Consider the following 18,472-nt stretch of genomic DNA (forward strand, 5'->3'; position numbering starts at 1 on the left):
AAGCATCCCACTGCTATTACCTAACATTACTGATTACAATGCAGATCCAGAAGGCCAGTGGGGATAGTGGATATGCAGAACAGATGGGCCTTTATTAGCAGCGAGTGTCTGGGAGAGATTTGCTGGAGATTCAGTGTTTACAGCCTCTTCAGCTGACGATAATAAGAACGAAGACAAAACGTCAGCTAGTGAAGGAAACGAGACAGGAAATGAAGGAAACAAAACCAATCAGAGCAAACAATGATAGAGAGAAATGAGAGGGATAAAATGGGGATGGAGCATGATGGTTATAATGGAAGGCAACCTCAACTAGTCGACCACTGTGGACAGCTTTAGCAGTTGCATCACGTCCTGCTGTTTTTCAAAGCATTCCTTTATAGAAGGTTGCACTTTTAAGATGGCATGTTAGAAATAGTCAGTTGAAAAACACACTTTGACACTCCTGTGTTCTGTATCATTCAGCTGTGTTCCGTCTAATTGTTTTTGAATGCAAGAACTCATTTATTTAAACCGCTTCTAAGAAATGCCTCCTACCAGAGTCCTGGGAACCCAAAACATGGCTAATTATACAGGGCTTCCTTAACACCGAATCAGATAGTCTAGTCCAAGAAGTTAACTATGTCAAAGAAGTGCTAGAATATAGAAAAATGACAATGAATTACCAAGGAAACACAAAAACAAGCAGAAGAGGAGAAGAGGGGGTTGGGACAGTGGGCAAGCTTATAACTGAGATTGAGACAGAGGAGGAGGGGAGATCGACATTCTCTCCTGCCCAGAGCCGCAGGCCTGGTTTCCAGCCACTGTCCCAGATGGCTCCACTGCTTAGCAAAGAGAGAGGGAGAGAGATGTTCCTGCCACCCATAAGCTCTCTTAAAGTAGCAGCATGAGGCAAGTCCAAAAAGCTAACGTCCATTAACTGAAGCGATCACATTCATGAATCTTTTAAAACTGACAATGACTTCAAGCTGCCATTGGAAGAGCACTGTATAATAAACACATTAAGTAGCAAGTGGCGGATCTGGACTAGCTTGCAGGCACGGGACACTAGCGGCTTGAAATGAGAGAGAGATGAATGAATTTTCCTTATCTGTCGATCAGGAGCATACTCTTTGCTCTAGCATTGACTAAACGCAGCCTGTCAGTGGATTTTGAAATGCAGGGTTAACTATATTCCCATAACTGAAAGTGTAACAGAGAGGGAGTTAAATGTCTGATGTGTATTGATGGGTTTTATGTTGCAAGAGACACAGATGCAGTGAGAAAAATCAATAAACTTCTCCAGTGCATGGTCTGTGGGAGGGTCCTTATACTGCAGATGACAAACAGAGCGCTGAAGATTAGATCCAATATGAGCTTTAATACCACCTCCTGAAATATTCTTAACGTACGTCAGAGACTCTATCACTTATTTAAAGAAGAGGGCTTTTGGAATGGGGGAATTTTATTAAGCTACTTGATGGTTTAGTGCAGAGCTGCCCAAACATTTTCCTATGAAGGGCCAAAAACTTCATTGAGGGCAGAGGGCCAAAATTAAATGTTTCATATATCAAACAGTTTTATTTTAAAATAAAATATTAATATTGCAAAACACACAAAACCCTAAAATTCAAATCATCAAGTGGCCTATACTTGAACAAAGCACAATTGTTTTCAATAAAATTTGTATGTATGTTATGTCTCTTTCTCATTTGTGAGTCACTTTGGATAAAATGTCTGCATCTCTTAAAACATGGTTACTGTCTCTTTAAGAACAGCACATCTCCTCACATTGAACACATGGTAGTTCTGTGCAGTTTTGGAGAGATGAAGATACAATGGCATGACGTAATACTATCATGTAGGATATTGTTTTGTTTTTTTGTTACAAAGAAGATATTAAAGATATTTCTTAGCATAGCTCTGTCTATGATCTAGCTACACATTGTCCTGGCTTTCACTCAGTATTATCATTTATTGGGACTGCCAAATGTAATTATACAATGCTGTAAAATGTTATTGCGTGGTTAATGCATTTAGCCATCTTTTATTTTATTTGTTGTGATATCAAAAACTTGAATTGTACTTTTGCTTCTTTTCTTAAGAGGTGATGGATTATGGGTGAATGCATTACATTATGATAGGAAATAAAAGCTATGAAGCACATTTCTGCAAATTAAAAAATTGAGAGGCCTATTAATTTCATTGACTCCAAAATATGATTCTGATTAAGAACCTGCGGAAATACGACATTGTATCTTATGGTTATTAAAAACTTGCAGCTATCTGTTTTTAGGCAGATAGATGCTTGTAAATGATATATTCTCACATTTGACACAACAAATTACAGTATGATGCACACAGATGTTATACACACCCCAAAATGGGTTTTAGTCAGAAGAAGATGAAATATGAAGAATTAGTTTACTGCATTAATGTTTTTTCTAGCTGGCAGGGCAAAAAGGGATTTTTGAGAGTCCTGGTCAGTTCACTTTCAGTTGAAATGTTGTGCTGTGTTTGGAGTGAATGAAACTGTTGTTTATATTGAAATGCTCTCATCAAGCCCGCTTCACGGGTGTGCTTCAGTGGTCACGTTCACGCAAATATGAAATGCTGCACAACGTATAGCGTGCGTTCAAGACACATTTCATTTCGGACGACTGTATGCACTGTTCCACGAGTCCACAAAATTATTTCTTGACACTGCTTCAGTTCCAGCTCCATTTTAAACCAACTAGGTTATATCTGGTGTTATTGAAAGCACACCTCCTACCTGGAGCTGGCCAATCATAGTGAAGCTTTTGGGATGACACCTGGGATGACCAATGGATCGAACCTTCAGACAGCACTTATTTAAAAGGTCACTGAAATACGCATGTCCATTTAAAAACATATAAAATCACTTATACTCTCTACTTTTCAAATAAGCTACAGTTTTTGTAATGAAAAAATTTATAAAAAAAATTTAAAACAAAAAGATGAATTAAAAACGAAGAGCTGCATCAATGCCATATATATATATATATATATAATAAATAAAAAATGTCTTCCATTTTTTTCCCCTTTTATACATCTATGGCAAGGCAGGCCAAATCAAAGGTCATCACAGGCCAACTTTGTCCCACGGGCCCTAGTTTGGGCACCTCTGGTTTAGGGTTACAACTTAACCTATACCAAACATAGTTTTGGGCAAGATGTGTTTGCTCTATCCAGATAGTGAATGTAGGTTTAAGAGGGTTACATTAATGCAAGCCTCTAACAGTATGAACTCTGTGTGAGAGAGCAGAACATCCTTTACAGGAAAGCTTCCTGCATCTTAGATATTTAACTAATATGTAGCAATTTTATCAAACCAATGTAATGATAAAATGTCTCATTGCATGAGTATAGGATAATGAGGTGGTCAATATGCGTATTATTGCATGATTTTGCAAGAAATAAGTATATGCTTCAAAAGAACTATTCTCAATTATTATCATGTTTATTGGTATAATAAAGTCAAAATGACTAAGCCTCAAAGCATTGTGTACTTGTGTTGATGTTTTTGCCTAAATAAAACTGCATTTGCTGTCTTTTTCTTATAATAATAGAATGCATTACAAGGACACTTTATAATGGGCTTCCACACTGAAAAAGACCTGTATGTAGCTCTTCTACATTCTATTCTATTCTATTCTGAGATACAGGGACATTGTGTGCTTAATACGCAAGTAGTTACATTTGGCTAATTGTTCAAGGCCCATTTAAATATGAGCAAGATTTCTAAATACAGGACTTGCATTTATAAGAGCTATAGATGGGGTGCACCATTGGACATGCATTAATACATCAAGAGTGCAAGCAATGCTTATGGACTGTGCTAAGGATTTGAAAGACACTGCCTGCATCAGCAACACTCCGTATAACCAGAGCTTGACACATGAACAAGGTGGAATACTTTATGCAAATAAAAAAATAAATAAATGCCTTGCATAAAAACAAGGCACGTTATCCAATTCAGAGGGTATTTAAACCTGGCCACGTTTTTACAAATCGGGTGGCTATCAGATCACGAGAAGGTCAAGTTTAAATGTTCTCCATGATGCATTTGAGAAGGATAGTAGTCAGAGACATGACTGGTCCAAGTGTTGCGCAAGACGCTACTAGGCCTAGTGTAAATGCATCTGGTTGTTCAGGCCACATGTGTAAACTTTACTCACCCCAAACAGAGCATACAGATGTTTGGGAGCCCATAGACGACTAAGTAAATGCGCAACATAACAGCTGTTGTCTTTTGTATTGCAATTGTCAAAGCAATTTTAGCCACCTCCTGTTTTCAGATTATATGAGCCTCATTAAATGAAGCAAACATTTTGCTATCTGATATTAGAATCATCATGGAAGTGAACTGTTTATTTGCAGAGTGTGAATAGTAAATTGGATTCATATCTGTTTTGCTAAAACACATTAATGTGATCAAGTGTAAATGGAATGTGCACATCCAATCAGAAAGCAATCTGATCGATCGAGATGCATGAAGTGACAAAGTGTAAATAGGCAGTCAGTGTTTCTTAGGTGTACATTATGGCCAGTTCATGGAGAAGCAGAGGAGAGAGGAGATATAGCCATGTGCAAACAGAATCTTATCCTCACTGTCATCTGCTCCTAATGACAGCTGACAAACTACTAATGCAAATCCCATCTGAGAAGCTACAGTCGCCCAACCCCCAACCTACTCTTGCCCTCCCTGAACAGGAAAATCCAGCCCCCAAACTCCCCCTCCCACCCCACTACACACGCTGCGCATGATCTGCATTAAAAAATCCTGAGAGAGTGCTCGTCTTTTTAACCAAGACAATTGGCTCCTCTTCAGTCACATGACAGCAAAGAGCAATGCTAAAGGCAGAGCAGGTGGCGACTGTGCCATCAACATGCAGCCAAACACATGCTCACTTGCTGCTTTCCCTATAAGTGGCTTTACAGGAGTTGTGAAATCAAACAGATTTTAAAGTTTGCTAATAGTATGAAACAATTAAATCATGACTACAGAGTAGTGCTGGATGATACAGCTAAAACAATTATAACATGATATATTTCATCTTTTTGACTAAATTCAATCTAGATATTTGTACATTTATTAAATATCCTTTTAATATGGCTTAAAAGGGTGTTCAAAGTAGATTTTAAATGTTTAATATAAGAACCAAAACAGTAAAAATTTAATTCAAATAATAAAGGCATGTTTTCTACAATGTTTTTATGCACACCAATATAACAATATTTAATAAACAGTAAACAAATATGAATGTAAATATTGCTAAAACATTTTAATATATGAAAAATGCCACACTAAGACTTCCATGAACATTTTTGATAGATGATGACAACGAATCGTTGAATGAGTTTTGAATCTAGACTCTAGAAACAGACTTGACTTATGGAAATTAATCAAACTCAGTCTCTACAGCTATGTTTTCATCTTAAGTTTGAAGTCTGAAATCTTAATGCTCTCATACTATAGAATTGCGAGACACAGGAGTCGTTGTGAAATCACATAACTATTCTAATGATACCGCCTTTAGGAAACTTGCTGGCCAAATTAAAAGCTAATTTAAATCACTGCAATATTCACAATTTTGATACATTTTATATCGCCAGAACAAGAACTAAAGAGAATATTAATTGTATCGTCCTGACCTACAACAAAGTTCTAGATGAACGCATGAAGGAAAGAGGGAAAGATCTGAAAAAATCTGGATGAAAATGAGAAAAAACATTGTTCCTTTTTTGTTGTTCAAACCCAGAACAGGGAGGAAATGACGTCAGGCCTCCCACGCAAACCACATCAACTCACACTTTCATTTGTTTCACAGTATATCATAGAAGTGCTTTTTACATTTTCCCAGAGTAAAGTTTCATAAACACACACTAGACCTTGTTTGACTGAATTAACCCAACAAATTGATAGGGGAGCAATAGAGAGGCACTCCATGTTCATCATAGGTTGCTGAGCTCACCTTGGCTTCAGTCCAGACTCGGCCTCAGGGCATTTCTGCAGCAATGGGAGCAGTGGAAATCTTTGGGCATTCTTCACGTCTCTCAATCTGTAGAAAAGATGTGAATATCCAGTTAGAATCTGAACTTGAGTTTTAGAGTTCATTTTGAGTTTAGCAAGCCAAACACAAGCAAAACAATGTATTCTATGTCAAACCCTTAATAATGATGCTTTTTTTTACATTTAGTGCTATTTGTGTTGCTTTTTCTTGGTAATAAGGGCTGTATATTTCATATAAACAGTTTTGTGTATAGAGCTAAGTAGCAGCTCCAATCAGAATGAAGCTTTACAGAATTTTAATCGGACAAGTCGGTCCTTTAGTTCAAAACTGCGCATCTCAAAACGGCCGTTTACATAGAATACACTACATATAGACAATATAATGTTCAGGCCAATTATTTGGTCATTGAGATCATCGGCAATCGGCCAGTGGTGCAATTTCATTCATGTAAAAGTTCCAAAATCTCCCGACAACTCTGTCAATGGATAACGCAAATGTTCAATTTTCATGTTTTAGTCAGGTTTTTTTTTTTATGTAGATATTGTTAAAAAAAGGTCCTCTTTTAATTCCAATTATTTGTACATCTTATTTGCTATAATTGTTTCATTAATGACTGGCGACCTGTCCAGGGTGTGCCCCGCCTTTCGCCCAATGTTAGCTGGGATAGGCTCCAGCCCCCCGCGACCCTGTACAACAGGATAAGCGGTTGACGATGGATGGATGGATGGATGTTTCATTAATGCCAAGACCACTACGCAGCATAAATACATTCACTAGTAGCTAGATCAATTCCATAAGCCAAACAAGATATACCATTATCATTCCTGATTTTTGCAATAGAGACAATTTTGTGAGAACAACCAGTCTCTAAAAATCATTGAGGAAATAACCTTCATTTTAAGGACAAACCTTCAACTGCCCTCAGTGTAAGTAAAAACTGGCTTCTGTAAAAGATTCCAGAGATTCTGTGTTATCATTGCCCGGTCATATTGTCGGCTATTAGCACTTAAACTGTCCTCTATCAGTGAGCTATCAGCAAACCATAGAGAAAAAGAGACAGCTGAGCATTCCCAGACCTGTCAGGCCAAGTGTGGCTATTCTTAATAACGACACCTTGCCGGCACCGGTCCTAAGGGGACCAATCTTACAGCAACCATGCTCTGGTGTTACCGAGTAGACCCACAGAGGTCACCTGTCAGGGTTGTTGTTGTTTTTTTATGTTGGTCTCCAGCATGGGATGCTGGTATCTCTGTCTGCGTTGTTAACTACCAATACTAACAATAATCTCTTTCCTTGGTCAACCAGCTTCATCAAATACTGGTTAACTACATGCTGATCCACCACCTAGGCCAGCACAAACTTAGTTGGACTAACTTGGAATGCTGGTCTTTTTCATCCGGGTTCTTGGGAACACACACAGTTAAGAAATTGCCCAAAAATGAATGAAAATTTTAATGAATGAAAATGTTACACAAGATATTCCACACAAAAGGCCAATATTACTGGTCCGCCATAGGCTCACCTCTCAAATTAAAGTTTTTGAAAGACATTTGATGGAGGTAGATAGTTCTGGAGTAATCATGTTTTCAAGCAATTAGCTTAAAATAGTGCTGCACGATTTGGGGAAAATGTCATATTGCGATTATTGAGGTTAATATTGCGATATGCGATTGCGATATAATAAACAAACGGTATCATGAGTCAACTTGCTTGGTTATCATGGAAAATGCACAAATAGATAACTGGATAATGTTGAAATGTGTATTTTTCAACTCAAACATACAAACTAGCAACAACAACAACTATAAATGGACAGTGTTTTCTGACCGCACCGAGAATGACAGTTTTGGAGTTTGTGTTTATTTACATGGCACGCTCCCGTATTATATGAACTTTAATTAAGGATAAAATAAAGATATATCGCAAAGCTGTGATCAGTGTTATTTTTTCTGGCCATCAGTTCAGTGTCAGTCTGCTCGGCGTCCATCTTCACCTGATTTCCACGATGAACACCGGAAACTCACATGACATGACCACACGTGCCACTCCCTAAACTGAGACTGACTGGACATCTTTATTAGCGATGTAGAAAATGGGCAAACAGCTCTCAGATAGAATGGGCTGTCACGTCCACACATCTCATGCACTTATGTATTTAATAAAATCGCAGCATTTGCCTACATATAATCGCACAGGCTGACATCGCGAATGCGATATGATTAATCGTGCAGCACTAGCTTAAAAGAACTACTGCAAGAGAGCAAGAGCCTTTGCAATGTGGTGGAACAAAGCAGAGCTTTAGTATAGGGTTCAACTGGTCATCTCTATTTTGGCCATCTTGGTAATGAAGAAGGAAGGGGAACACTCAAGTGTTCAATCATTGATTGAACACTTGAGTTTATATAGTCTATCAAAGAAAGTTCATAAAAGTTAAACGCAAAGTGGGGACACAAGCGATTCAGTTCACTTTGATTCAGTTTGCTTCAAGCAAGCTTCAAGTCAGAATGAGGAGATGATCCATTAAGACAACCATTAAAATAAAACAAGTCTTATTTTAAGAGTCCTGCAATATGGCTTCAGAGAAAGTACAGAGTGGTCTGACGGACAGAGTTCTAAGATACTTCAACTTAAATGAGAGTACCATTTTTTTTCCTCGAAAAGTATACCAGGAGAGGTTAAACTAGTCTAAAGGGGGTCGCACACCGGACGTGTCTGACAGACAACATGGCGCATTCTAAAATTCAAAACAACTTTTTTCAATTAAGGTATGCACATTGCCGCCACTCGGCGTCTGTCGGCGGCGCCCAGCTACTCAAATTTCTGCTGTGCAATGGAGTGCAACACGCATATTTTCCTTTAAATTCAACCCAAATTATTATCAAAGGACATAGATTATTATATTTTAGCGTTTTTCATTCTAGAAGGGAAAAACCTTGGTAACTTTTGTGTGTGTACTGTCTGCAACCTGCATAAACGTGCCCTGTGTTTGATACCTGGTATAATACATTTCTCATACCTGCTTGTCTCCAAATAAATCTCCTTCAGAGAGCAGCTCACATTCTACACATCTCTTGCAATGCATCCGCAGGCTTGCGGCAGACAAAACGCTAATATCTATTAGATCATTGCACATTTAATGCATCCACGGGAGACAAATGCAACTGTCGTTTTGTGCATGTCAAGTTTTGGCTGTAAATCCAAAGAGACAAACTTCAACACTTTACTTTAATACTGACATCTTGAGTTGTTACAGAGTAAATGATAAATCAGCTGCCGCTTGTACTTACGTTGTTGACATAATCGGACCGTGGATCAGACCCAAATAATGTGATGTGTACAGAGACCAGCAGGGGCAGAGGGAGGAAACAAACTCTGGTTCAGTCCAAACAAAGTGTGAAAGCACCCTAAAAGTGACCTTCAGCAGTTTGTAAAAATGACCCCTATGTATTTACTGTGGACTCTTTTTTTATCAACTTTGTGAGACATTTCATGTCTAAGAACATTTCATCACTTTCATCAGTTTTTCATTCTTTTCATTTGTCCCATGTCAACTGCTGTTCAGATTTAGCTTCAGAGAGTTGTCATAGCAACAGTTATGTGAATTGTCAACTCACTGCAAGCACAGATATATTTTCATGTGATACTGTAAGGTAAGTTTTGTCTGCAAATACTGTATTTTTATAACTTTTTGAAATATATGACAGATAGATATTGAAGCATAGGCATTCAAATATTCTAAACCAGCTAATTATCAAACTATTAGAGCTAATACTTAGGTAGCTGGCACATTTTTGCAAACTAGCTAGCTTTCTGATTGTTGTTCTACTGTATTAATATTAGCCTAGATTTTTTAAAGTAACATATTTATAGGGTCTTGGGCAACTCAGTGAGTATTGACGCTGACTACCAACCCTGGTGTTGCGAGTTCGATCAAGGGTGTGCTGAGGGACAGGCAGGTCTCCTAAGCAACCAAATTGGCCAGTTACTAGGGAGGGTAGAGTCACATGGGGTAACCTTCTTGTGGTCGCGATTGGGGGTTCTCGCTCTCAATGGGGTGCATGGTAAGTTGCGCGTGGATCGCAGAGAGAAGTATGAGCCTCCCGTGCTGCGAGTCTCTGCGGTGTCATGCACTGAGCCACATAATAATATGCGTGGATTGACGGTCTCAGAAGCGGAGCCAACTGAGACTTGTCCTCCGCCATCCGGATTGAAGTGAGTAACTGCACCACCAAGAGGACCTACTAAGTAGTGGGAATTGGGCATTACAACTTGAGAGAAAAGGGGATAAAATAAAATAACATAATTATGAAATATTAAGAGGCTTTGGGAATGTTCGATGAGACAATCACATTCAGAATCAGAGTCAGAATTCTCAGATGATGATTATCTAGTCTACAGACCAGGTTATGCTGGAAATGCACATAGTTGCATATTCCAGTGGATATAATTGTCTGTACTTATAGATGTTTTAATGCGTTTATGATGAAGTCTCAGAAAGAGTCGGTTCAGGAAAAGTTGCAATTCAGTTAAAGGAGTGTCTATTTACACTAACTCCTCCAACCACTGCTCAGACCAATCTCAAGACTTTATTTGGGGTCAACAGCTGATCAAATGAAGTTGGGCATATTTGAATTTTACAGGATGGGGCAGAGACATTAAACTGGTTAATGGGTTAGACATTTAGTGGATTAAGAGATTGGATAACTAAGTGACTATTTGCGCTCCAATAGTCTAGTGGAAACACAGGATTTTATTGTCAAACTGAGCCCCCATGTGCAGCTGTAGTAGCAGTATGTGTATGTCATACTGGAGATCTGGGTTCGAATCCCATCCCATCACATACTTTTTTCCATGACTCTACTCTTAATATTTCCTTTCATATTACTTATAGTAATAAATAAAAGAGATTTCTTGCAGTTATTTGGTCACAGTGAAGGTCAGGGAGTTTAGAGAATGATTTGATCTGGATAAAATTAAACATGGTTTTACTGTAGTACTATTGTAGTAACCATGTGTTTTGGTGGAAACTATATAGTTCTAATGCACTAACCATGGTGTTACTACAGTAATATGTTGTTAATAGTAGTTAATAGAAACCATGTTTAATTTTGTGGTTACTATGAGTTTACAAGAAAAATGCCATGGTGACACTATGGTTACTGTGGTAAAACCATGGTAAATTTTTGTAAGGCATGCCACTATAATGTATGTTAGTATTTAAACAGGGGTGTAAGACTATCTGCCAATATTTGCACTAGAGTGCAAATAGTCATTATGCTATTTGCACTTAGTGCAAAGAGCCTCTCTTTTTTTTTACTATGTACATTAAAAGTAAACAAATAAACATGACTTAAACACATAAACAGTTGTGTATGATTAACTCTTAAATTATTCAAGATATAGTTTTAAACAATACTTTTTCTTAGAAGAAAATCACTGAATATGATCAGGTTTATGTGTAGGTTTCTTTGGGTCATGCATCCTAAGGTTAATAATTAGTCAAAATATTTAACAACACAGTGAAGACCACGCTAAAGAGAAGGGGATATATTCAGAACTTTGTGAACAACTGCTTCCCAAATCTGTAGAAATCTCTGTGTGGGCATGCTTATCCACACACTAGAATCACAGACTCTTAAAGCCAAACAGCCAGGGTTAACAGTTATGCTGTCAGAATCCCCCAAAGTGTAAATGGTATAAAGCAATCAGCACATCAACTTTTCTGAAGTCTATTAAGGGACGGAAAATGAGCTCAACATCATTAGGAGGGGGAAAATTTGGAGAAAAAAACAGGAAGGAAAAAATGACAATCATCATCAGGTTGGATTTAATAGTGATCCAAACGTCTTCAGGGCCTCTTGCTCCACAAGGGAATCATTTCAAGCTTATTAGATAGTAACATGAAGTACGCCTTTTTAATTATGTTCAGCAAGTAATTAGTGGAAAAAAGGGTTTAAATCATCTCCCAGATCCAAGAATTAGCCTCAGAGAAGACGAAAAAATTACTTGCTGCACCAAGTATCATTCAACAAAGATGAAATCACGTGTAGAAATGGCCAGAATTCTCCCATTGTGAGCAAATGCCTTTAAAGGGGTATGTTGACTTATACAGAAACTCTCCTGGGAGCTTGTGAACAAATACCTGAGGGGAGGGCACTCTGCAACCCTGTCACATGATGTCATGTGCTGACCAGATATTGCTACATGTAGTTTCAAAGCAGCTGCCCGGTTACAATTCTATTCACTCTGTGACAACAATACAAAGGGAAAACAAAAGACCTTGCACCCTGTTTTTGATGGGTACATTAAACAATATGAGCACTCTGGGCAGGTGTTTCTAAAATAGGCTAAATGCAATTTCACTTCAGTTACACTAGATTTTATGTCTTTAGCAATTCTATACTTGCCTATGTCTTAATATTGAAAAGCACAATCTGAGAAAATGTCCATATCATGTATACAGATACAATCAGATAAATTCTGAAATACTTTTATATTTATATTGATCAGGGAAAGTTAAAGAGGAGGAAGGAATTTCTTTTTCTGAGGCCGAAGGAATTTCCCACAGTTTCTTGTGTCACATGCTCATACTTGCCCACACTGGATCTTTACCTGATTGGTCACAGTCATTATGTGGTCCCTCAACCATGATAAATCAGTCAAATGGCTGATTTAACTGTCAGAGAGTGTCAGTGACTCAAAAAGTAGCCCTTTTGTTTTGGTAGAAACAATTTTAAATACCAGCAAGTCACAAGCTTTAGTGATCACAACATCTGATTCAGATATCAAAACTGAAATAAAAGGTCATAATTACAGATAAACTTGATGTTCCTTGCTTGTCCATAGACACACAGTCTGGACACACAGTAGACCACACACAGTGGACCTTCTCCTAATGAGCATGCTGCAATAGAGTGGGAAGCCTTGCATTCCCTTCCCCTACCCCCACAATCTCTCCATCTGCACAGTCTGGGTCAAAAGTTCATGTCAGTGCATGTTGCACCACAGACCATCTCGCCAACTGGCCACTATGATGCAAAATATTATAGCAGCACAGCAATGACTGACTAACCACTTATTCTTTTCCATAACGCCACTTGATAAACATAATTTCCTATTACACCCAACTAAAGAGACATCTCACCTCTAGAAATTATACTTGGATAAGGATGTTTCAATGGCCAAAATGATAACAAGCTATCTGGGAAGCCGACAGCTGTTAAGGCCCAGGTATACTTAGTATTTGCATGTTCCGTATCGCCTCCTGCCCGGTCGACAGCGTTGCCTCTGTGAGTATACTATTCTGACCGGAACACTTTCTATGCATGTGCACTACAACTGCTTTGTGACACTCTTTTAGTACAGTCAATGGTAAACGCATGTGCAGAAGACACAGACGTGGACCCTGTGCGCGAGTCAAGAAAATATAGGTGCAATTTGCATCACAAATACTGTGCAAATGTATTAAAAAGAAAAAACTGAAATCTCACACTGACATAAGTATTCAGACCCTTTGCTATGACACTTGAAATGTTGCTCAGGTGCATCCCATTTCACTGGATCATCTTTGAGGTGTTTCTACACGTTGATTGGAGTCCAATTGAGGCAAATTCAATTGATTGGACATGATTTGGCACACACCTGTCTACATAAGGTCTCACAGCTGAAAGGTTTGTGTCGAGGCACAGATATGGGGAAGGCTACAAAAACTATTTCAGCAGAATTGAAGGCTCCCAAGACCACAGTGGCCTCCATAGTTCTTAAATGGAAGAAGTTTGGAACAACCGGGACTCTTCCTAGAGCTGGCCACCCGGCCAAACTGAGCAATCAGGGGACAGGGCCATATTAAGAGAATTGATCCAAGAACCCGATGGTCAGTCTGGATGAGCTCCAGAGATCATGTGTGGAGGGGGGAGAAACTTGCAGAAGGACAACCATCACTGCAACACTCCACCGAACTGGACTTTATGGCCAGACGGAAGCCTCTTCTCAGTGCAAGACACATAAAAAAGCACCTAAAGCACTCTCAGACTATGAGAAACAAGATTCTCTGGTCTGATGAAATGAAGATTGAACTGTTTGGCCTCAATTCCAAGCATCATGTCTTGAGGAAACCAGGCACCACACATCACCTGCACAATACCATCCCAACGGTGAAGCATGTTGGTGGAAACATCATGCTGTGGGGTTGTTTTACAGTGGCAGCGACTGGGGGACTGGTCAGGGTTGAAGGAAAGCTGAATGCAGCACAATACTGAGATGTCATTAATGAAACCTGTTCCAGAGCGCTCAGGACCTCAGACTGGACTGAAGGTTCATCTTCCACCAGGACAATGATCCTAAGCACACAAACAAGATAATGCAAGAGTGGCTTAGGCACAACTCTACAAATGTCCTTGAGTGGCCTAGCCAAAGCCCGGACTTGACCCCAATCGAACATCTCTGGAGAGATCTGAAAATGGCTGTCCACCGTCAATCCCCACCCAACCTGACAAGAGGATGAGAGGATCTGCAGAGAAGGCAGAAAATCCCCAAATCCAGGTGCAAAGCTTGTCACATCATACCCAAAAACACTTGAGACTGAAATCGCTGCCAAAGGTGCTTCAACTAAGCACAGAGTTAATGGTCTAAATAATTATGTCAATGTGATATTTCAGCTTTTTCTTTTTAATAAATTTGCAACGTTATCAAAAATCACAAATGTGAAAAAATGTAAGGGGTCTGAATACTTTCTGAATGCACTGTATAAAGCATGTGATGCAGGCTAATACAATTAAATAACAGGGATTGAGATAAAAACTTAAACATTAAATTCAAATACTTTAAATCAATATTTTATATACAGTATTTCCTTAAAATTCACTAAAAATATTTGTAAACAGGAAATTGTGCAACTGACAAGTCTGTTGATATGGCAAAATATCAGCCAATATATCGGTCTTTCACTAATATCCAGCTCTAGAACGGAGTTTCAATTAAATTTTCAAGTGGTCAATTCATGTGGGAACACAATTTCCCTTGACAGTTTGAGATCAACATACTATGAAAACATACCGTAATTTCCGGACTATTGAGCGCACCTGAATATAAGCCGCACCCACTGATTTTTACAAAAAATATGATTTTTAACATAAATAAGCCGCACCTGTCTATAAGCCGCAGGTGCCTACCGGTACATTGAAACAAATGAACTTTACACAGGCTTTAACGAAGCGTGGTCAAGCGCCCGTCCGGGAGAGAAAAGCGGTAAGGGCGCTTACACCTGAGCTAAATTATGTCTAACGCCGGTGTCTAATTTCAGTAAGCATGGGGAGAGCGGCATAAAAAGGCAGCAATCACAGAGCTGAGAGAGTGACACACGTCAGTCTAGTGTTGGCGCATAGAAGAATTGAGAAACTTTATAAAATTGATTGTAAACATTGCTGTGGCCATTAAAAGCCTTACCTGGAACGTCAAGTGCCCTGCTGAAAACTGTCACACTGGTGCCCGTGTGACAGTTTTCCCAAGAAGGACATGTGAAGCAGGGCACTTGAAATTAGACACCAGTGTTTGACATAATTTAGCGCAGGTGTAAGCGCCCTTACAGCTTTTCTCTCCCGGACGGGCGCTTGACCACGCCCCCGCTGCCACACACGGCTTGTAATAAAACATTTGCAGTAAACAGTAGCCTACCAAGAAAGTCATTGGTCACTATCTTCCTCGTCCTGTGCACTGAAACCACTGAAGTCATCTCCTTCGGTGTCGGAGTATAGCCTCAGATTTAGTTGTCTTTTTGCACTGAGTCAATTCCTCACGCTGCTGTTTCCAACGTCTTATCATCGACACATTAAGACCAAGCTCCCGTGCAGCAGCTCTATTTCCTTTTCCAACAGCCAGATCAATCGCCTTCAACTTGAAAGCTGCATCATATGCGTTTCTCCATGTCTTTGCCATGGTGAGGGTGACAAAATTACTACCGTAATCAGAATGAGGGGAAGTTTGAGCGCGCTCGATTTAATCTAAACAGTAGGCTAAACAAAAAAATTGTTTGACCTTAACCCATTCGGCAATTTCATTAGTCTAATGAAAGCTTCACACCGCCAAAAAACTGAGCACGTCACAGAATGTTTTTTTTTTTTTTTTAATAAAATTTGAAAGCGGGAAAAATCCATTTATTAGCCGCGTCATTGTATAAGCCGCGAGGTTCAAGGCGTGGGAAAAAAGTTGCAGCTTATAGTCCGGAAATTACGGTAATGTAAATTTCAGAACTCAAAGCTTCCACACCCAGTCGAAAAAGACAATTTATTTAAACCAAGCAGCAAAAACAGACTGTTCTGAAATCCTTGCTGTTCCTGCTTATGTGTAGCACCTTCTGCTCTTCATATCCTTCCAAAGAATAACAATGTTAGAAATGTGCATGAAAGATTTCTGCAAACATCTCAGTACAATCTTAAAGAAATTTTACAGGTTCAATACCAGTTTTGCTCAATTGATAGCATATATGGATTAATGCTGATAACCACACAAAATTATTTTAACTCATCCACCCTTTAAAATAAAAATCAAGGTTACAGTGAGGCACTTACCATGGAAGTGAATGGGGACAATTTCTGGAGGGTTTAAATGCAGAAATGTGAAGCTTATAATTTTATTAAAGCACATTCATTCTTCTGTTAAAACTTGTGTATTATTTAAGCTGTAAGGTTGTTGTTTAAATTATTGTTTTGTGGCTGAACACTGTTGTAGCAGATTAAAGGATTTATGGTGTTATGTCGTCATTGCAAAGAAGTTGTAAAATTGGATAAAACGTTACACAGAAAAAGTAAGCGATTTTATCACTCTAAAATCATGTTACAAGCATTCTGTTTACATTCTGTGACAATGCATTTGAAATGGTGAGTTTGATTGGCCTCATTCACTTCCATTATAAGTGCCTCTCTGTGCCCTTGATTTTTATTAAAGGAGGTACAGGTCGAAATTATGTTTTGTAATAATCAACATTATACCACAACTGCTGTTGAATAAGCTTATTTTGTATTGAACCCGAAATATTCCTTTAGCTGTCTGAGCAGCATATTTCAGTACAGATTGCTTTGCAAACCATTCACAATGTGGTTCAGGCTTTGCAAAGAAACTGTAACTAAATGATGGGGCAGTGCAAACTAGGCATATATTGAGTCCAAATGTTGAAAAAAATAACCCTTCAACTCCTCATACTTTGACAACTCACGTATTCCAGTCAAATTCACTTAGCAGCTCTGTTATAGGATGTGATCAGGATTGTCTAAACCCTATGTCTAAGGGTAAGTGATCCTGCTCTCCCCCCCATCATCCTCTGTTTCCTCAATGCCTGAAGCAGGTGCGAGTCATCTCAGTGGGGCTGTCACTAAAGGCTTATGTCAGGAGAAAGCAACCAGATAATCGTACCACTCAAGGGCTAAAGATTAGATTGGCCATGCAGATTCCTTTACTTACTCAAAACCAACGGTAATAGGCCAGACGCAGAGCCCAAATACAAATGTTAACTTCCTTGTTGATATTTTCATCCGCCAGCTTCTTGACTGTATTAGAGAGTCTAGATTTAATGGTCTAACAAAGCAAACAACTTAACCACATTGTAGAGGCAACTGGATCAAAAGCAATTACAGTGCATTCAGAAAGTATTCAGACCCCTTAATTTTTCAGCCTCGTGCTAAATAGCTTTAAAATGATTTACATCAATTTACACTCCATACCCCATAATGATAAAGCAAAAACCAGATTTTTGATAACTTTACAAATTTATTATAAATAAAAAAACTGAAATATCACATAAGTATTCAGACCCTTAACTCAGTACTTAGTTGAAGCACCTATGGCAGTGATTACAGCCTCAAGTCTTTTTGGATATGATGCGACAAGCTTTGCACCTTGATTTGGGGATTTTATGCCATTCTTCTCAGCAGGTCATTCCAAGATTTGTCAGGCTGGATGGGGCTGTCAGTGGACAGCCATTTTCAGGTCTCTGCAGAGATGTTTGATTAGGTTAAAGTCCGGGCTCTGGCTGGGCCACTCAAGGACATTCATAGAGTTGGCCCTAAACCACTCTTGCATTGTCTTGGCTATGTGCTCAGGGTCATTGTCATGTTGGAAGGTGAACCTTTGGTCCAGACTGAGGTCCTGAGCACTCTAGACCAGGTTTTCATTAAGGGTATCTATTTTTGTATTTAATACTGTGTATTTTGCTGTGTTCAGCTTTCCTTAAACCCTGACCAGTCCCCCAGTCCCTGCTGTTAAAAAACACCCCCACAGCATGATGCTACCACCACCATACTTCACCGTTGGGATGGTATTGCACAGGTGATGAGTGGTGCCTGGTTTCCTCAAGACATGGTGCTTGGAATTGATGCCAAACAGTTCAATCTTCATTTCACCAGACCAGAGAATCTTGATTCTCACAGTCTGAGAGTCCTTTAGGTGCTTTTTTATGTGTCTTGCACTGA

The 18,472-nt window shown here is 39.0% G+C and overlaps 2 protein-coding genes across 2 annotated transcripts in view; both read right to left on the minus strand.

Annotated features, from left to right (window-relative positions):
* The window catches only part of LOC127633967 (nuclear receptor coactivator 2-like), a 128,009-nt gene that overhangs the window by 89,812 nt on the left and 19,725 nt on the right, over positions 1-18,472 (minus strand). The window contains 1 exon segment of the mRNA XM_052113336.1: positions 5,973-6,059. The gene's annotated coding sequence lies outside the window, so the exon portion shown is untranslated.
* The window catches only part of LOC127633969 (translocating chain-associated membrane protein 1-like 1), a 48,892-nt gene continuing 36,439 nt past the window's right edge, over positions 6,020-18,472 (minus strand). The window contains exon 12 of the mRNA XM_052113338.1: positions 6,020-6,059. The gene's annotated coding sequence lies outside the window, so the exon portion shown is untranslated. The remainder of the gene's footprint in view (positions 6,060-18,472) is intronic.

Source organism: Xyrauchen texanus, chromosome 41, assembly GCF_025860055.1.
Source record: "Xyrauchen texanus isolate HMW12.3.18 chromosome 41, RBS_HiC_50CHRs, whole genome shotgun sequence".
NCBI classification, from domain to species: domain Eukaryota; kingdom Metazoa; phylum Chordata; class Actinopteri; order Cypriniformes; family Catostomidae; genus Xyrauchen; species Xyrauchen texanus.